This window comes from Myzus persicae, unplaced genomic scaffold (assembly GCF_001856785.1).
Source record: "Myzus persicae strain clone G006 unplaced genomic scaffold, MPER_G0061.0, whole genome shotgun sequence".
NCBI lineage: Eukaryota > Metazoa > Arthropoda > Insecta > Hemiptera > Aphididae > Myzus > Myzus persicae.
In genome coordinates this window covers 513,538-532,659 of record NW_019100680.1, presented here as the reverse complement: position 1 = coordinate 532,659, position 19,122 = coordinate 513,538, and the positions used below count along the sequence as shown (strand labels likewise).

The 19,122-nt window shown below is 28.4% G+C and overlaps 1 protein-coding gene across 9 annotated transcripts in view; it reads right to left on the bottom strand.

Annotated features, from left to right (window-relative positions):
• Positions 1 to 12,698, bottom strand: part of LOC111040737 (ELAV-like protein 3) — a 28,044-nt gene extending 15,346 nt beyond the window's left edge. For 6 of the 9 annotated variants that reach the window (XM_022324748.1, XM_022324785.1, XM_022324763.1 and 3 more), the window contains exon 1: positions 12,579 to 12,698. The gene's annotated coding sequence lies outside the window, so the exon portion shown is untranslated. Of the gene's footprint in view, positions 1 to 681; positions 1,332 to 12,578 lie in introns of those variants that run through there. The other 3 variants (XM_022324774.1, XM_022324796.1, XM_022324756.1) reach the window with 2 other exon arrangements.
• Between the last annotated feature and the right edge of the window lie 6,424 nt (positions 12,699 to 19,122).

Below are 19,122 nucleotides of genomic sequence, written 5' to 3'. Positions count from 1 at the left end.
ACAGGAATGTTAATCATAATCAAATAGGTAACATATCTAGTTTAAGTATAATAGAATATTTAATAGTTACCTAGTACCTACCTACATAATATTATAAAAAATAAATTATCAAGAACATTTTAAATTTACCGATAACCTATAAGCATTAAGTAGTTAATAAATAACCAGGATAATAGGTAGGTACGCATTCATTTTTTTTTACATTTATATCATAAAATGTATAGGTACCTAGATAAATATCCCTAGGTTCCTGGTAGGTACCTACCTTGGATAATAAATATTTAATTATTATGAGTTGTGTTTCTGTAATAAATCGTTAAAAAATACTAGTAACAACATACTTTGTTAAACCTACTTACTTGCATTCCTCATTCAGATAGAATAAAAAATAAATAAAAAATAAATGTAATCATTAATGTTCCTATCCTAGAAAATATTTTTTCAGAAAAACCTGGAGTGCTCACTGGTTGTCATCAAAAATAAAATTTTGTACAAGATGCTTATAAAGAAACACACAATATGTTTTGTTAAATATGTGATAAATCGTGGGATAGGTAGGTATGGCCGAATGGTAGATCTCCCCGTGTAGTGAAGTTATTAGTTCGGAATTTCGCAGTTAGCTATCGACTGGTGGATGGGGGTGAGAAAAAAAGTCAATAGCAATCGTTGGTCTATACCTACCACGTAAAAGTATATTGTTAGGTACAGCCAAAACAGCTGACTGACTAAAATAATATTATGAATTATGATAGTTGACTGGCAACTTGCAGTCCGTTGAGAACCGCCCAAGCTCAGTGGCATTTTCCAAACGCACACGTACCGACACAGCGAACTACGCGGTCAACTGTCGGCGAACGCATTTTCGGTCGACGACAAAATGAAAAATAAAAATAAACTAAACGAAAAAAAAAACAGAAAGAAAAAGAGACAGTGACAGGGCAAGTAGAGCAAGACGTATGCGGGAGAGACAACGAAGACGTCCGGGCGTCCGAGAGCGAGCGAGCGAAGGAGAGACTGAGAGAGTGCGGGAAAAGTGAGATGCGTCTGACTCTTCCGACGTGTGCGGCGGCGGCGGCGGCTGCGTCGTCGTCTAATATAATAATATGGTGCTCAAGTGCGATGCGTTCGAACGTCGCTTAAACTTCAAATTAACCGTTAAAAGAACGGTAACTATAGTATTGAAATATAATAATAATAACTCTCCATGTAAACATGTAAGTACTATTATACTACATAAATGTTAACTTCACACGTTCGAGAATCGATGTCGTTAAAATGCGGTTAAATTTATGTAAATAATATACACATGATTATTATTATGATTATGGTTATGATGATTGTGATCGTGAATATTCGTGATTATATTATTATTATTATTATTATTATTATTATGCTAATAACATCGAAACGCAATGCACACCGCACACACACGAACCCGCGCACGCGCACCACGACACGCACGCGCAGACACGCAAACACAATATGCCCGGTGCCCCGATGCGTCAAACTGCGTACCTACTACCTACTACCTACGACGATAACAACTACAGACTTTCAGACTAGTAATAAATAAATAATATAATACTATAGTGTATTCTGTACTACTAATACAAAGTAATAATACAATACTATAGTACTTTTAATTTTATTGTATCTATTAAATATTTGTATAAACTCTAATTTTACTTTTTAGTGTATAACTGTTGAGTTTGTAGCTTGCACGAACTACAGTACGTGAAGAAAAAATAAATTCATTCATAATAATAATTATATAACTGATGAAAATGATAAAGGGGAACAACTGACTAAAGCTGCAGTGGCCGACAGCGCATGCGACGATCGGACGTCGTGGGGCCAAAAGCGCGTGCGCTCGTGCGAACTTCGAGATTCCGCCGCCACTCGCCAGAAAAAAGCTTACAAAATTCCTTTTGATGCTACTGCATATCGGCGGTGGTCTCGACGTCTCGTCACTCTCTCTCTCTCTCTCTCTAACCCCCTCCCTTCGGACCGATACCAACCGTCAGACCGAGCAGCTCGGGCGATCGACGGCCCGGCTGGCGGCTAGTGATGGCTACTGGCCACCTCCCCCTCACGAACGAATGCCCGAGCTCGAGGAAAGCCTTCCGTCATCACCATCATATTATATTGAATAAAATTATATTATTTTATTCTTCGTTCCTACACACCTCCGTCACCCGGAACAATAATATTGATTTTCAAAATACGCTATGTACCACCAATCGAATCACGCTCGTAATCTACACCTCAAATTCAGATCAGAGCACACCCTGCTGACTTTTCCATTAGTAAGACTTAAGGAGAGCGAAGTTATTAAAATTTTTTGGGATATTTGAATGCTGTTAAAGCTACAATATTCGTACTACACATTATGCACAACATTTACGATTATATTTATTTTTATTAGTGGGTACGAACCACGAGGTACCTATTTGTTTTTATAGTTTTTAATTTGTATATACTGACTAGTGATTTGTATTTATTTTTAACATCAACGTTTCCCGATAAGAATGTAAATTGAAGTGCGATTTGTTAGAATCTATTGTAAAAACTCTAAACGTCTTATAGTCTTGAGTTTAGTGTTTGCAATAAAAAAAACTGTATAGTAGGTACCTATAATTTTTTACTATCTTTGAAGACCACCGTTATAAACGTGACCTTTGTTTTAATATGTAACGATAAAACACTTCATCAGATTTTCATTGAGTAGACTTTATTTAATATATTACTGTTATTACTCAGCGACATATTTCTCGTCAACACTACAAATACCTATACATAGTTAAAAAATTAATGAAATCGATCTGCTATTTACAAAAAAACATATCCACTTTCATCAAAATGTGATCTACAAAAGATAATTTTAAAAAAAAAATGTGGCTGTATTTAAAATATTTCTGATTGCTTTAAGAAAAACTTATGAGAAGCCTAGTATTTATTCAATTTTCTCACCTTAGGTATTAAAATTAACAATTAATGAATTTTTAACAACAAAATAGTATTCAAATTTTCGTGATTTTAAAAAATGTTGTCACAATTTAAACTTTAAACGTTAACAAAAACAATTCTAACTATATATATGCCTTTTCAATACTATTTTTTCAACTGCAGTGAGAATTCAAATACGATTTTGTCAAAAACTGGTGTTGCATGTTAATTCTCATTAGTTGTTAATTATTCCGATTGTTTACAAAAATACTGTGAATTTTTGTTTTTCAAACAATAAAGTACCAACTAAATAAAATTTGCTAATAAAGCCACCCTCAATGTTGAAGATACAATATATAATATATTATGTAATATATAAAAAAAAACCACACTTAATTGTAAAACCAATTACCAATAATGACCCAAAATGTTCTAAAACAATTAATAGTAATTAGTATTACCCCTGAATAGCCACAGGAGTTCAAATTCATAAATAAAATTCTCTTAGTGTCATATACAGTGTTTATTATACAAATATTATGCAAATATTTTAGTTTGAAATAGCCAAATAGGTATCTAAGGAATCAAGAATGGGCTTATATCAGCAGTATCTACTACCTGTACTTAAATATATATAAATAAAAATTAATTATTCTATTGTTTTTAAATTTTTAATGGACATATTATAATATTTAACTGTTCATAATAAGTATACTATATGTACCTGCACATTTCCGTAGTGTTTAAAATTATTAATTATTATTATTATTATTATTATTATTAATATTAGCAACAAATTATAAACATTTTATAAAATATCTACCTATAGATAATGCCCGCCACAATAAAATATGTCATATAAAAACATTTTATCGAAGATTATGGGATTCTACATTACCTATCTATGCATAATATAAATTGTATATACCAAAATGGTTAGGTGTTGTGCGAGTCAAGATTCAAGAGGTTTCTGAGTGTTTGGTGTCTAGGAATCCTCGTGTTCAAGGCTGGGGAAAACATTGAACGAGTAATATTATATAATATTGTATAAGATAGATCAATATCATATGATACCAATACGCAAACATACTACACGATCATTTTTGGGAAACCGTATAATAATAAGACATTTTTGATTTTTATTAGTTTTTTTAAAATTTTTTTTCTCAGTCAAAAAATGAAAATTGAATACAATAAGGTTCTTCAAAATTTGTTGTAATAGCAATTCAAAAATATTGAAGTTACGTAGTGTACAATTTTTTATGAGCATTTAAAGTTCAAATGTTGACAAAATTCATCATAACCACGAATATTTGCAATTTTTTGTACTGTTAAAAATGTATAAAATGTTTGCGAAAAAATTGAAACTTTTCACACTACTCATAAGAAGTTTAAAAAAAGTATAAAAAATATATAATCAGTAATCACAGTTATTTTTATAGATATTTAAATTTTAAATTTGGACGAATTTAGATAGTATTTAAACAAAGAGTTACACTTTTAATTTATATTATTATATTATATACACACAAGTACACTGTGGCATTTTAAAATAAGATAAGTAAAATTAGTAAATAGTAATAATTAATACATTTTAATAAATACAAAAATACACTTAAATAAATAATACATTTTCAATAAAATATAATAACATTAAAACTGTTTATTTTTATTATGAAACATTTCACTAATAAATGTTAATCTATATTATCTGGTATCATGTTCTAGTTCTCCTAATAGTTTAAATATTTTTGTGTACATTGAATGGTCTACGTTCCGTAAATACAAATATAGATATCAGTTTTATGTAAAGGTACCTTAGAAGTAACTTAAGTATAAGAACTAAGAGATCAAAATTAAACTTGTCGGTTCTATGCATTCTTAACCAGTTGATTATCAAGTCATATTGACCACGTACTACAAAGTCGTTCAAGTTAAATTATAATGAGATTACCTATTTTAATTGTTTTCTCAGCTGATTCGTTGATAAATACAATCTACTGAAACAAGTTGATACCACTTTAGAATTACGATTATTTTCCGACTGGAACAACAATTTTCATTAAATATTCCAATATATGATTTAAAATAAATGATAAATTCTCTAACGTCAAAATGTTCTTTTAAATTAGGTACCTATGCAAGAAAAAAAAATTTTATCATTTAATTCTTTGGATTATAAATCATACACATTTCTCATTATCGCTTAAAAACCCTAACTCTGAACCCTAATAAAATATACAGTAATATCCTAAAAATCTTGCCTCTAGTTATAAGTGTGTATAACATGAACGAACAATACATACAGCTAAAACCTAAGCCACGGATATATAAAACCTGCTCGAGATTCCTGCCTATATACCCGCATACATGTGTACATTATCATAACAGCGTAAAATGCCTAATATACGCGTAATATGTACTAATAATATGTCTAGGCGAGTAGGTACTACGTATATGGTATATTATATGATATTGACAATGGGTATACAGTACGCTCTCTACAGAATCGCAGAGAAAATAATACAGCGTACCGCGAACCGCGAGGGGCATCTTGTGCGTTGATATGACGCTTATAGGCTATAATAGAGTGTATGTTACGTACGGTGCGGCCCGGACGTTATTGATTTTTTGAACGCGAAACCGCTTTCCGCAGATCTCCAACGCTCCCGGGTCCCGGACCACCGCGATAAGCTCAACGACCCGCTCCCGGTGAGCAACTGGGGTGGTTGACGGTTGTGTATATAGTATATCCGCGACGGTTCAATAAATAGCTGCAGCTAGGGCGTATTTATACAGCATATATTATTATAATTTATAATACACCGCACACGCGTAATATATATGACGGACGAGCGCAAATGTTCTCGAATTTTCGAGAAGCAGCGTTTTCATTTTCTTTTGTCTCATGTTATAGTTATAAACATAAACTAAAGTGAGATAGAGGTATTACGACTACCCCCTGCTAAAATCATAAGGGGCAATGGGGGCTACCATTGCTGGATATTTTGTAAATTTGTTTTAAAAATTGTTTAATATTGTACTGATGATAAATGATAAAGCATTTTGGGCTATGTAAAAATAATTCAGAAAAATATCATGCTAATCACATACTATTGAAGCCTACCTACATAAGAAAAATTTATTATTACCGATTGACTATAATACATTTTGTACTGAATATTTTATCACAATCTGAAACTCAATTATACCTGGTCAGTTTGATGTACAATAGAGGTATAAATGTATGATGCTATTTAATATTGATTTGAACTGAAGCGGAATAACTTACGGCCAATGAATCTATAATTGCATCATCAATAATTACAAGAATAAAGAACAATTTCATCTTCTTGGAAAGTCTTAAGGTACCTATGAAAATAGGTATTTTAAAAATACCTAGGTACTAATGCTCCTTAAAATTGGTTAAGAACCACAAATAACATGGATGAATAGAAGTTTAAATAACATAACAAATCTCATATCAGTAGAATTCAAATTATTTGTTAAAATATATCGTATTATCGTTTTTTTATAAAAATAATTACTTGATGTATTTTACAATAATATTATGTACCTATTTTATACAACTATAAAAAAAATTATCTATTTTAAATTAATTCTGGCTTTGAGTGAACGTTTTGTTTTCACCCGTCCTCTTCGATACTATAGGTATTAAAAAGCAAATAAGTAAATTATTTAGTCAAATAATTTACTATTAATTATTACTAATTATTAATTTATCTTTGATTATATTGTTTTAAAAGAATATAGGTATAGTTTAGTGATACAGTTTGGAATTTATATAAAATATCAACCTTTACATTGATGAAAACAACTGTAAATTAGGTACCTTTATTGTAAAAAAAAATTTACCTAATTAGTTTAAAATACGTATTAAATATTTTGAGCTCTGAATCATTTAGGTAGGTACTATAGGTAAAAACATAAATAACTATACTGACTACTCAAGGAGAAATACTCAACAAAAGTAGGATTAAGAAAGAAAAATAGATATATGTTAATTTTAATTTTTAAACTTTTTGATTTTTCAATAACGAAACAAAATATTTTTAAAAATATATTTAAGCATTTTTGCACATATTAGTGGAGCATACAACCGTACACTGTATGAATTTGTCAAGATTTATTATAACATGAATCCATGAAGTCCCTGTATATTTTTATTTTTTCGGTTCTTGAGTTCAGAATTATGAAACAGTTACAATTGATTAATTTTACAAAAGTAAAATTTTGAAAACCTTTTTACAAAGTTTCTTCTGTATAATGGTGTAATGCATTTATGCATACTGTTAGTATTTAGGAATAAGTATTAAATGTGAATAAATGATTTAAATATTATATATATATTGTATGTTTTACATCATATTTGTAACTATATTTAAAATATATTTTAATGTAGGTTGGTACTTTTATAGTGATATGCGAAAATAAAACACCAAACTAAAATTGTAATCCATTATTTAACATAAAAAGGCGTTTTTGCAACTGTTGTACAAAAAAAAGTCCATAGATAACAGCGAGCAAAGAACGGTAGCGACCTCTGTTCAGCCGTCGCACATTTGTTTTTGTATATAGGTGCGCCCAACGGTCGGTATTCAGCTCGCTAGGTACCTATATATATTTATGAAAAAAATAGAGAAGAGAGGAAATAGCGTTTTGAGTTATTATAATGTTATAACTTACGAAACAAGGCTCAGAGCTTTTATATTGTAATATAAATGAAACTTAAAATTGAATATTACAAAGTAGTTAAGTCGTAAATATATTGCTTAGAATTTCGTTTAATTTCACCGTACACGACGGGGGAAAAAATCTTTCACTCGCGTTTATACCTTGGTGAAGACTCCGGAAAAGGTCGAATGGAAAGTATTTATGAGCTAGAAAGATTAAAAGCAGACAATTCCTAATTGACAGCTTAACAATGCTTAAAACTAAATAACAACACTGTACCTACTGTACCTAGTATTGAACCAAAATAAAGATTTGACAAATATTGAGACAAAATATTTCGACAGAGCTTAAACGATATTTTCTTTTACTACCAGAGTATTTAATTAATTTTTTTCCAGAAGCCGTCTTTAAAATGGTCCCTTATTCGATATAAACCCGTTTTGAAGTCTCGGAGGAAATGATGAACGGCGATAATTATGTCTTTAAATAATATATATATCGTCGTCGTTAAGTATATATTTTGTTACTACTTACTAAGTGTAAAGACCATTTATTGATCATCAAATACTTATAAACATTGTCAAAAATAACAATCTAGGTACTAGTAAAAAGATAATCTGTTAAGCTCTAAAATGCTCTCGAATTGTAATAAATATATACGTATTATCAACAAATTAATTTAAGGTTATAAAGGTTTATTGTATTAATATTAACACAGAATTGTGCTATTTAATTTTTCATCGAATATCATTCTTTATTAAACGAAATTCTAAACACAAATCAAGTAAAATTAATTTGATAATTATACAAATTATTACTTATTAGATATTACCTACTAAATATTAATTAAAGTATTATTTATAATTAATGAAATCTGCTCGTATACTATAAACATTGAATTGATTAATTATATCTGTCATGTACACGTCATTATGTCAGGGCATATTATTTATTAAGAATGATGGTTTTAATACAATATTTGACTTATACATGGGTATCTGATAATATGAATTATAGTACCTATAAGCGACATAGACATGAGTAGATGTCACAATACAAACACATCCCAAATAGCTGCCTACTAAGACTTTTTATAACACTTCCATATTTTAAATCATAAATGTGTTTTTTCTTTTGTTAATGTGACTTAAGTATATAACAGAACACACAATATATTTATACATGCTCTCTGCACATTATATATTTAAATCTTTAAAACTTTGAAAACAATTACGTACTTGATATATTACGAAAATTATAAGATTATTTAGTACGTTAAGTAGCGTTTTGTGAAAAGGTTTCAACTAAATTTGATAATAATGTTTTAATAAGTAGGTATTGAAGAAGTATAATATATATTATACAAATAGGCACTTCATTGATTCATTGTTTAAAAAACTATAATTATTAGTTATTGGTTATGTAATTTATAAAAGGAAATAGTATAGGTGTGGTCCCAAACTGCCGACAATAAATAGGCACGTGAAATTAAGGTAGGTTTAATGAAATAGGTATTAAAAAGAAAGCCTATTATTAAAATTAAATGTAAGAACATTATCTGTGTTTGTACTGCAGGTACATATATAGGTACATATTTACTCGTGTACGATATTATACCCCAACCTCAATTATACCTATCATTCTATCACCTTAATTATATTTTCCACACCTACATGTATTGTGTTCATCTCATAAATGATTAACATTGGAAATATGAGTTAACTAAAACCAATGTTGTATTTTTGTGTAGTTATCTTTAATGTTAGAGTGAATTGACTTATTAATTATTATACTTAAAACTTTAAGGCATAAGCAGGACACTATCTGTTCGTCTGTGTGTACGTCTGTTTCTCAAGGATATTTAATTTTTAATTAAGGTATGAGATTTTTAAATTACAATATTTTGCATACTCATCACTTGATAAAAAATTTAAAAATCCGACGTATAAACAGACCTACAGATACTGTTCTTATACCTTAAAATATATCCTAATAGGTCAATTCACTCTAACATTAAAAACAAACTATATAGGTACACAAAATTGGTTTTAGTTAAAGCATATTTGCATATTTGTTCATTTGTAAGAAGAAGACAACACCTATGGGTGTGGAATACGCATTTAAGATCTAATCCGAGAATTCTTGGGAATGGTCGGAAATGTACAAAAATCTAATAACCATTATGTAAAATAATAAATATAAATAATACATATCTCAATTAGGCAGATTTTCAAATTTATATCAGAATATTCAATATAGTATATACATAATTAACTTATAAGTGAAGACCAAAATAAGTTATAATTTTCTTTTAATAGTTTATAATCTTTAAATATAAGATATGTACCTAATAACAATCAAGATAATAAATTAATAACATCTTGGAAACAAAGAACTTAAGATTGTACCTACATGTATGTAAACTAGTAAATTTAAGATGTTGCTGTAAAATATTAAGTTATGCCGAGATACAAGACAAAAAGTTCGTAATCAATTATTGATAAGTGATAACTGATAAATTGTGATAATACTGCGCATGGTGCTTAATTTTTACTCAGTGGTTTTAGCGGTTACACTAAATAATATTATAATAAATCGTTATTCTGTGATTATTTAATGAATCAGTGTTATAAGTTTGGACTATATATTGGAGTTATAGTGTTATATCCTTACAAGGGCGACGAATTGGGAATATTTTTCAATTCACGATAATAATCTATAAATCTATGCGGTAAAATAACATTTTAATAAATAACAAAATATCCTTAGAAATATAGGCTGACAGAATGTCTCCGCTTAGAATCGTTTTTTGTCTACAATTATCTACCATTGAATTCATATTCAACACATCTATCACACTGACCTACTAAATGACGAGATACACTTGTCACATACTACATAGCAGAGTGCCTTCCCCGTTTTTGTCTTCCTTACAATAGATTTATTAATGACTGAAAATTGTACTCATGATAATAAATTGGTTCCGAGTTAAAATAAATTAATAGGTAGGTAGTTTATAATGATGACAATAAATATAAATAGGTGGGTACCTAAATATACCTAAGCATGAACAATTTTCAAACTAAAAGTATCTTGAAGATAATAGATACAGTTAAATTTGAAATAAATATTTAGAAAATATTAAATAATTTGGATTACCTATGCATAGAACTTAGAGGCTACAAAAATGAAACTGAATATTTACGAAAGAACAAGACGTTTTGTTATTGCACTAATGCTGTATTAATAATTTCCATGGAGTATTATTTAACTATAGACGTTTTGTATCATTGACTGAGTCTCAGAGAGGAACGTTAAGAGTACGTACAATGTACATAATATTATAATTTGTTGAATAATGAATAATGGATATGTAGAAGGTAGACGATTACGAGGTATATTTCTATATAAGCATTTAGAATGTACCTATGTGGATACGGGACAAATATAATACAAATATACAGACATATAGTTCATATATATATAATTTAATCAATTAAACTGATTGGAATCAAGTTAAAAATTTATTTTTAAGGTTTGAAGTATATATTAATATCTACCTATGTAGGTACATAATCAATAATTTATATTAATAGGTACTTCAACTTACCATAATCATAAATCATACCTATTTATGAATACATGATAAATAAATAGAATAATAAGTTGAAATGATTAAAACATATATTTTATAATTTCGTAAATACAAACATACCTACATAACAAACATATCTACGAATTCAGTAGATAATAATATATACCTATTGGCCATTGCCCATGGCAGAGATAGTGTTCGTAATTTTATTTGTATAGAAGATCAAAGAAAACGAATTATTGAACAATGTTGAAATATCAAACTAACCTAGAATGTTTCTTATCCTAGGTATTAATGTATTATATTACAATTTATAATACAATTATAAGACTATAATAAGACGTCTATCGTCAATTATAGAAACTGTACATGTACCTAGGTATCTATAGTAAGAGTAACTATATAGTAAGTACTAGTCAGCGTAGTTTTATTTTAGATTACCTTTTAATATAAAAAGATCAAAGAGCATCGAAGAAGTTATAGATTTGTACTACTATAACGGTATGTATTTATATACATTATTGCAAAATTATCATTTTGATGTAATTAAGTAACGCTAATGGTAATTGGTAGGTAGTAGGTACCTATAAAATATACTATACAGGTAATATATATGCTAAGTTGAGTTCTATAATCAGACCTACAATTTGATAAATGATTGTTTCAAGAGTCAGAAACTATAAATCAAAAAAATAAAAGTGTAATTTTTAAACAGTTTTTACCATATTGTTACACTAATGCTTTAGAAACTAATATTTAAAAATTTTAGTTGTTATTTACAATTTGAACATAAGAAAGCACTACACGGTGATATTTTAAACAGCTAAATTATAACTTAGGTTTCGATCTATTTGTCTTACAAAATAAACAGTTTTTACATACGACTAAATAGACTGACAACCTGTAATATATATAAATATAGTATAATATAATATAATCAGTAACCATGTTTATTTTGTTATATAGGTACTTTAATATGATATACATATTATATATATTATTTATAGAAACTATCAAGTTCGAAACTAAAATTAAAATTAAAAAATTAAATAAATTGTTCTCTTGAATCTCAATATGATACCTACATACGCATCGTTATGTATAATGTATAGCTAACAAGAGTAGGTATACCTAATTATATACATATAATATATATATATATAAAATATGTATTATTCTAAAAAACGTCGTATGTCACGTCTACAGTGCAATAATAATCAAATAATAACGAAGTGTTTCAATGTAACAAGAAAAAATAATAATAAGAAAAGCAAATATACGAACAACGTATATTTGCAGCGTTAAATATATTATATAATTATATAAATAAAATAATACGTACCTATATATATATGGAACTTAATGTGTACACATACAGATGTGTGTGTGTGTGTTTGTATAATGTATATATTATATATACATATAATATTTACTTGTGTGTATATAAATATATATACATGTAATAAATATTAAAATTATATGTGGACAGATAGAAAAAAAATACACGAATAAAAATTAAATCAACAAAAGCGGCCAAAAAAAAATAAAAAATTATAAAATAAAAAATCCGTGCTTAAAACTAAGTATGTTCTAAAACAAAACACAAGTTGCAGTCAGAAAGTATGGGAACTAAATGGCAATAGTGCTCAGCGGCTATGGTTCACGGTAGATCGATTGCCGTCGGACCGTATATACTCACCACTACCGCCACCGCCTACACATACACCGCCACCGCCACCACCTCCACCAACCACACCACCAATATTGCCACCCCCACCTAAATCACCACCACCACCACCCCCGAAAGCACATGGTACTGCTCCTCTTCGGGCGGATGCCGCCGGTACTCGCTCAAATGCTGTACGTGATTATATGCGGGTAGAACGAAAGTTTTCGACTTTCAGTGGATACGTTTGAATTACGTGTCAATTGTTCGATTACACCGGATACGTCGTGGTGTATGGAATATTGTCAGCGTTATTTCGGCCTTAATAGGTAAGCAGGAAATGAGATTGGGCGGCGTTTTCAAAGGCGGACGACCGTGGTCCCGCGAAATGCCGCGGCGTACGAATACAGTAATCAATTCAGTGCCATCTCGAACGGCGCTGTGCTGCAGTTCTAACGCGAATGCGTGGCCCAATGCAAATATGTTTCACGGAATCGCTTTGAATTTCGTACTCGGAATATGTATTATGTATAGGCACCAATTCCACCCTGGTACACTATGCCAATCACCCCAGAGCCATTTCTTCGTATAGGTTATATAATACCTATAATAATACTCAATATAAAGTATATTATAATACCCGTTATTCCTATTTAATAAAACAATAATAATATAGATAACATATACTTACAACAACAATAATGATTGGGATAATAATAGTATAAAATATATGCTCCTGAATACGTGCTACAAACACCCATGTGCTCACTGGGTAATCATTTGTGTAAAAACAATGCAGTAAATATTTTTTTCTGAAACAGGTACCGCCCGTTTGTTCACATATTGGATAGAAATTTATTGGGTGTGACTATATTGTTGCATGAGGTATTATTTCATAAGTAACGATTTGCATTCTGCAGTTGAATGCAATAATTTAGAAGATGTATCTTAAAAGTGTGAAACTTAAACACGCGTAGGTCGCATGTTAACATAGAGTAAAATTGAAAATGTATAAACATGATGTGTTGTAGAAGCAAAACGCTCATATAAACATTAATATCTTACACTAATTAGACATAAAATTATTATAAATCTCAAATTATAGGTGTACTTGATTTATTGAGGTAAAATATATATGAAAATATTATATTATCAATTTCTAGTAATTATTTGTGTTATTATTTATTTAAGCAAATTTATCATTTTACCTAATAGTTAATACAGTAGGTATCGAAGTTAAATTAATAGTATTTTAGTTTTTGATCTTTTCATTGTACAGTCAGCAGAGTAAACATGGTGTAAAACCACACCTACCCTTGAATTTATTAATAGAGGATTATTAAAAAAAAATGGTTTAAGTAGACTATTGATTTGTAAGACCTTAACTGTTGCATTTTCTTGTTGATACTGCTTTCCGTATACATTATACAAATATTTATGTTACCTCTTTGATTTCGGCTTATAAAGTATTTCAGATAAGTTTAAAAGTTATAATAACTCTAAAATTACAAAATAGGTACCCCCTACTACCTTGTACCTATACATACTGTATAATCTATATGACATGTAACTTGGAATCAATTATTCATAATAAACTATATGGCCAAATCGTTATAAAAGTAATCGTCATTCTAATCATGTTACCTAAAGTAGTTAGGTATATGTCATTTTGTATATATACATATTGTTTATTTATTATTTTGATTCAAAATAAATTAAGAAAATATGTTTATTTGTATTTGTCCAAAGAGTTGTATTTATTTATGTTAAAAATCTAAAATGCGTCAAATAAAACTTATAAAAATTCTTCATGCTCAATTGGAGTGTTAAAAAAATATGTAATAATATATTGAATTTGATTATTTAACTCTAGTTAGACCGATAATTTTTTTAAACTATATAGGTACCTCCTATTGTCTACACGCACGTAATACTAATTCAGGTGCATAAAGTATACCTGCATTGTGCTATACATTATAGATAATATTTTGTATGAAAAATTAAGAACTTGGAATACCTTATAAATTTGAATATGTATTTGAACGAACAACTAATTATTATTTATTATACCTATCAAAATAATCAATATTTCGTAAAATAATGATTGGTCATTAATAAATTAGAAAAAACTACTACATTGATTACTCTCATAAGTCTTGATTAATAACACTTTGATAAATAAAAATTTCTTAATATGTAGTTAAATTGTTTTTTATTCTTCAATACATATCTTTCATGACTACTTGAAAGTCTACTGTAGTAGTTAATATAAAAGAATATTATTAATAGTAAAATTTTAACCTTAAATAATAGTAGGGACATTTTAAAACCAGATTTAGTCACTACATATTATGTAATATATATTATGAATATGATCTGCTTTCCTTGCTTATACTAATTGAATAAAATATATTAAAAATAAGAAAATGTAAATTAAAAGATGGATACTATAATAAATTATCATCAATATTTCAAATTACATTGTGTAGGTATACAAAAGTATATAAAAGTACCTATATGGGTATTGGGTACCTAAACTATATTTGATATCGGCTTCAAAATGATAATACATTATATTAAGATATTATTATCTTTAACAAAAGAAGAATAGACAGAGTATGTTGATATGGTTAGGCCATGTTATCGGAGGTGACGCTGATACAGTGAGAATGGCTATGGAAATCAATGTAGAAGGAAAAGAGGAAAGGAAGACCAAAGAAGAGATTGATTGAAAGAATAGAGAATGATAAGGAAATAGTTGGTTTGAATAAATATAAGGTGAAGAACAGAGCCCTATGGAGGTGTAGGACAAGGGTGGCTGACCCGATATAGTTGGAAAAGAAGAGCGTAAACAAAGAAGATGAAGATTCTTATCTTTAACAACAGTGGCCACCATTAAGCGTGTATCTGAATCTAGTATTGAATTCAAAGAAGAAATAAATATTTAAAAACTTTTATCATAGATGTGTTGTGTGAAGGTACACCTACGTCCTATAACTTCAGTGCACACGAAATACAAATTAAAATAAAAAAAGGTTGGTATGGTGTAATATAATAAGTTGTATAAATTAAAACAACAAAACGCCAGACATGACATAGAAACCGGGTGTTGTGATCTCGTCACGCTTCGCTCTCCGCAGTGCATGATATTATAATGATCTACTTTTTTTTAAACTCATTCGCAATAATCACATTCAAAAAATTATTTCTAGGGAGATTTTAGTGTTTCTTAAACTAAATTATAAAAATAATTATTTGTTAAATATATTTAAAATTAATTGATTAAAGTAAAATTAATAGTGAAAATACTTAATAATCTTGGATTAAAATACAAATCGTATTGTTGATAGTCAAAGCTACATCAAATTTGCATAAGTACCTATGTGCTAATATTTATCTAATAGAATATTATATAATAGTTCTAGGTTGTCATTAAGTAGGGAAATTCACTAGAGTTGAAAACTGAAACGCCTTTTGAAAAAAGTTTGACTTTCGATGTTTTAATAATGATTATTAATTATTATTACTACCTACTAGTAATATTAGTATTTATACTAAGAATAAAATAAAAAATACATTTTGGTTTAGCTTAGAATCTAAAAATATAATTATTCTTAAACAATAATGTCAATAGTGTGTCAATATTATGTACATAACAAAAATTTTGTTACATGTGCGATTTGATAATTAATTTATTATAAACCAAAATTCTGTATACTCAATGTAATATAATTAATAATGACGATAAGTTCCAATTACCTATTCGGCTATACAACGATATTTGCATAAAATATTAGTAAATAGGTATATACCTAAAATAGAAGCCGCTGTACCCACCTTTGCACAAGTCATTGTTTAGAGCAATAAAATCATATCAAATGAATTGAACTTGTATCCAGTGAGGTACGCGGGAGAGGAGTGGCTAACGAGTTGAAGCCCTCTACCATTGTCAGTATTATTATTACTTTTTTTTCCAAAATATTTATCAAGCTTCAATTTCAGTCGACTAGATAAAATATGTATTACCGGATTAGCTTTAGCCGACATAAATAAAAAACGGGACAGTAGATACCACTTTACAGTACAGTAGGTCTTGAGTGGTTCATAGTAATGTATGTGTTAAATTTTGGATTTATTCAACAATATAATCATTGTTTACTAAAATCGATTCTGATCGAAAACTGTGTGCCAGTCTAGAAAATGTTGTATTAAGTATATTAATATTGCTTTTAGTAATTATATAATTAGGTTGAATTCATTTTTGCAAAAGCGTTGTATTTGCATACCAATTTTCTTAAAATAATCAATAATTTGTTGGTTTAGGTATGAAGTATGAACTATTATTTATTTATGTAAGGAACCTTGTATTAAATGCTCAAGCCTTACCTAGCTATACCAATTGAATAATTTATACATTTTAAATTACAAATTGATTGTGATTTTGTTAAAATTTGAACTTAAAATGCTTATAAAGAATTATCGTGATGCCTATATTAAATCGTTAATATTTCCAAATAGCTATAATAAAAACTTATGAAGAATCTTGTATTACGCTTTTAAGCATTTTGACCGAACAAAAAATGTTTATAATCATTTTTAGAAAACAAACTAAAATTAGTTAAAGACACATAAGCAAAGACTGTCTAACAAGGGTTACCAAACAATTTTCCTGATAATAATATTACAATTTTAACAAATTTTCATTTATTTATTTTTGTTTTTCCCGATTATTTTAAAAAGTACTAAGAATTTTGAACTTTTCCCTCTCTAAAATACCAACTAGATCCAATTTACTTCCAAAAACCTCCATCAATGTTGATGATCAGAGAATTTTTTCTACTAGAAAAGTTGAGAAGTTGAAGTTATACAAACATTTTCAAATACCTAACCCCTAAGCGTCTGGAATTAGACTGGGCAAAATAAAAATAAAATTGTATTTTTTAAAAGTATTATTCAGAAAATGTATTAATTATTAAATAGTTGTTGGACATGTATTGAAATAATAGAAATGATTTTATCATAAAATTACCCATAAATTATTTTGGAAAAACTGAAAATTATAGGTTGGGATATAAAGATGGGTACTTAATATTTTGAGACAATGTTGGTACCTACGTATGTACATCGTTTATAGTTATTACTTGTTAAGATCTACTATATATATATATCTTTTACCAAAAAGAAGAATTTATAATACAAAAAGATCTTCAAAATCTAAACCAAAAACAATTAGTTATTAGTTATTTTTGATACTATATTACTAGAGCGAATTTATTTTAAATACTAAACAGCTTTTGTAAGTTTTATTTTGAGCATTAGACGATACTTTATTACTATAATATAAAGTACCTAATATTAAATCATAAAATATGATCAATGGCACCCTAACCCACAAAAATAAAATAATTTGATGGTAGATATATTATACATTGTGTATATGTATAATTGTATTATTGAGTATAGGTATGTGATGGATCCTAGTAGCAGGTTACATAGGATATTTACGTAGGTACTTAAAAAAATAAATTAAACTGTAGATGTAATATTGTATGATTAACTCATGAAGCAGTAAATAGACATGTTTAGAACTGTAAATGATTAATGATGGTGGTCGGGTGCCAGATGATACATTTTTAGGTTTACCCTAGTAAAAAAAAATATTTTCGCATGTGATAATATTTTAATTAGGTAGGTATCTATTAAAACAGGTATAATAAGTAATATTAAGTAGGCACTATAGCTGTAATAATACAGTGTTAATATTTTATACATAGTGTTAATATTATTAATATGTTTATTAAGTAAGTAGGTACTTACCTACTTGTTATAATATTAAAATGTATACAGGTAAATTGCAGGTTAGGTTATTTTATAATTATACCAATAATGGTCAGGCATATAAATAGGTACCTAAGATATTAAAAGTATATTTTAGAATATATTATCATTACCTAAATCGCTCTTGTTTTAAGAAATATTAAAACATAAATGTTTATTCACCGAATAATTCTGAATAACCTATGAGATCTAATAAGAATGACTTTTTAATATAACGCCATATCATTTATTTTACTTTTACTTGAAATTAAGATACATGTATAATAATATAACGCCATCTTGTGCCGAGTGAATGTAAAATAAAATATGCAGCGTTGTACATTCGGAAGATATAACGAGGAAAGAACACAGTGGCGTACACACACGGGGGGGGGGGGGGGTT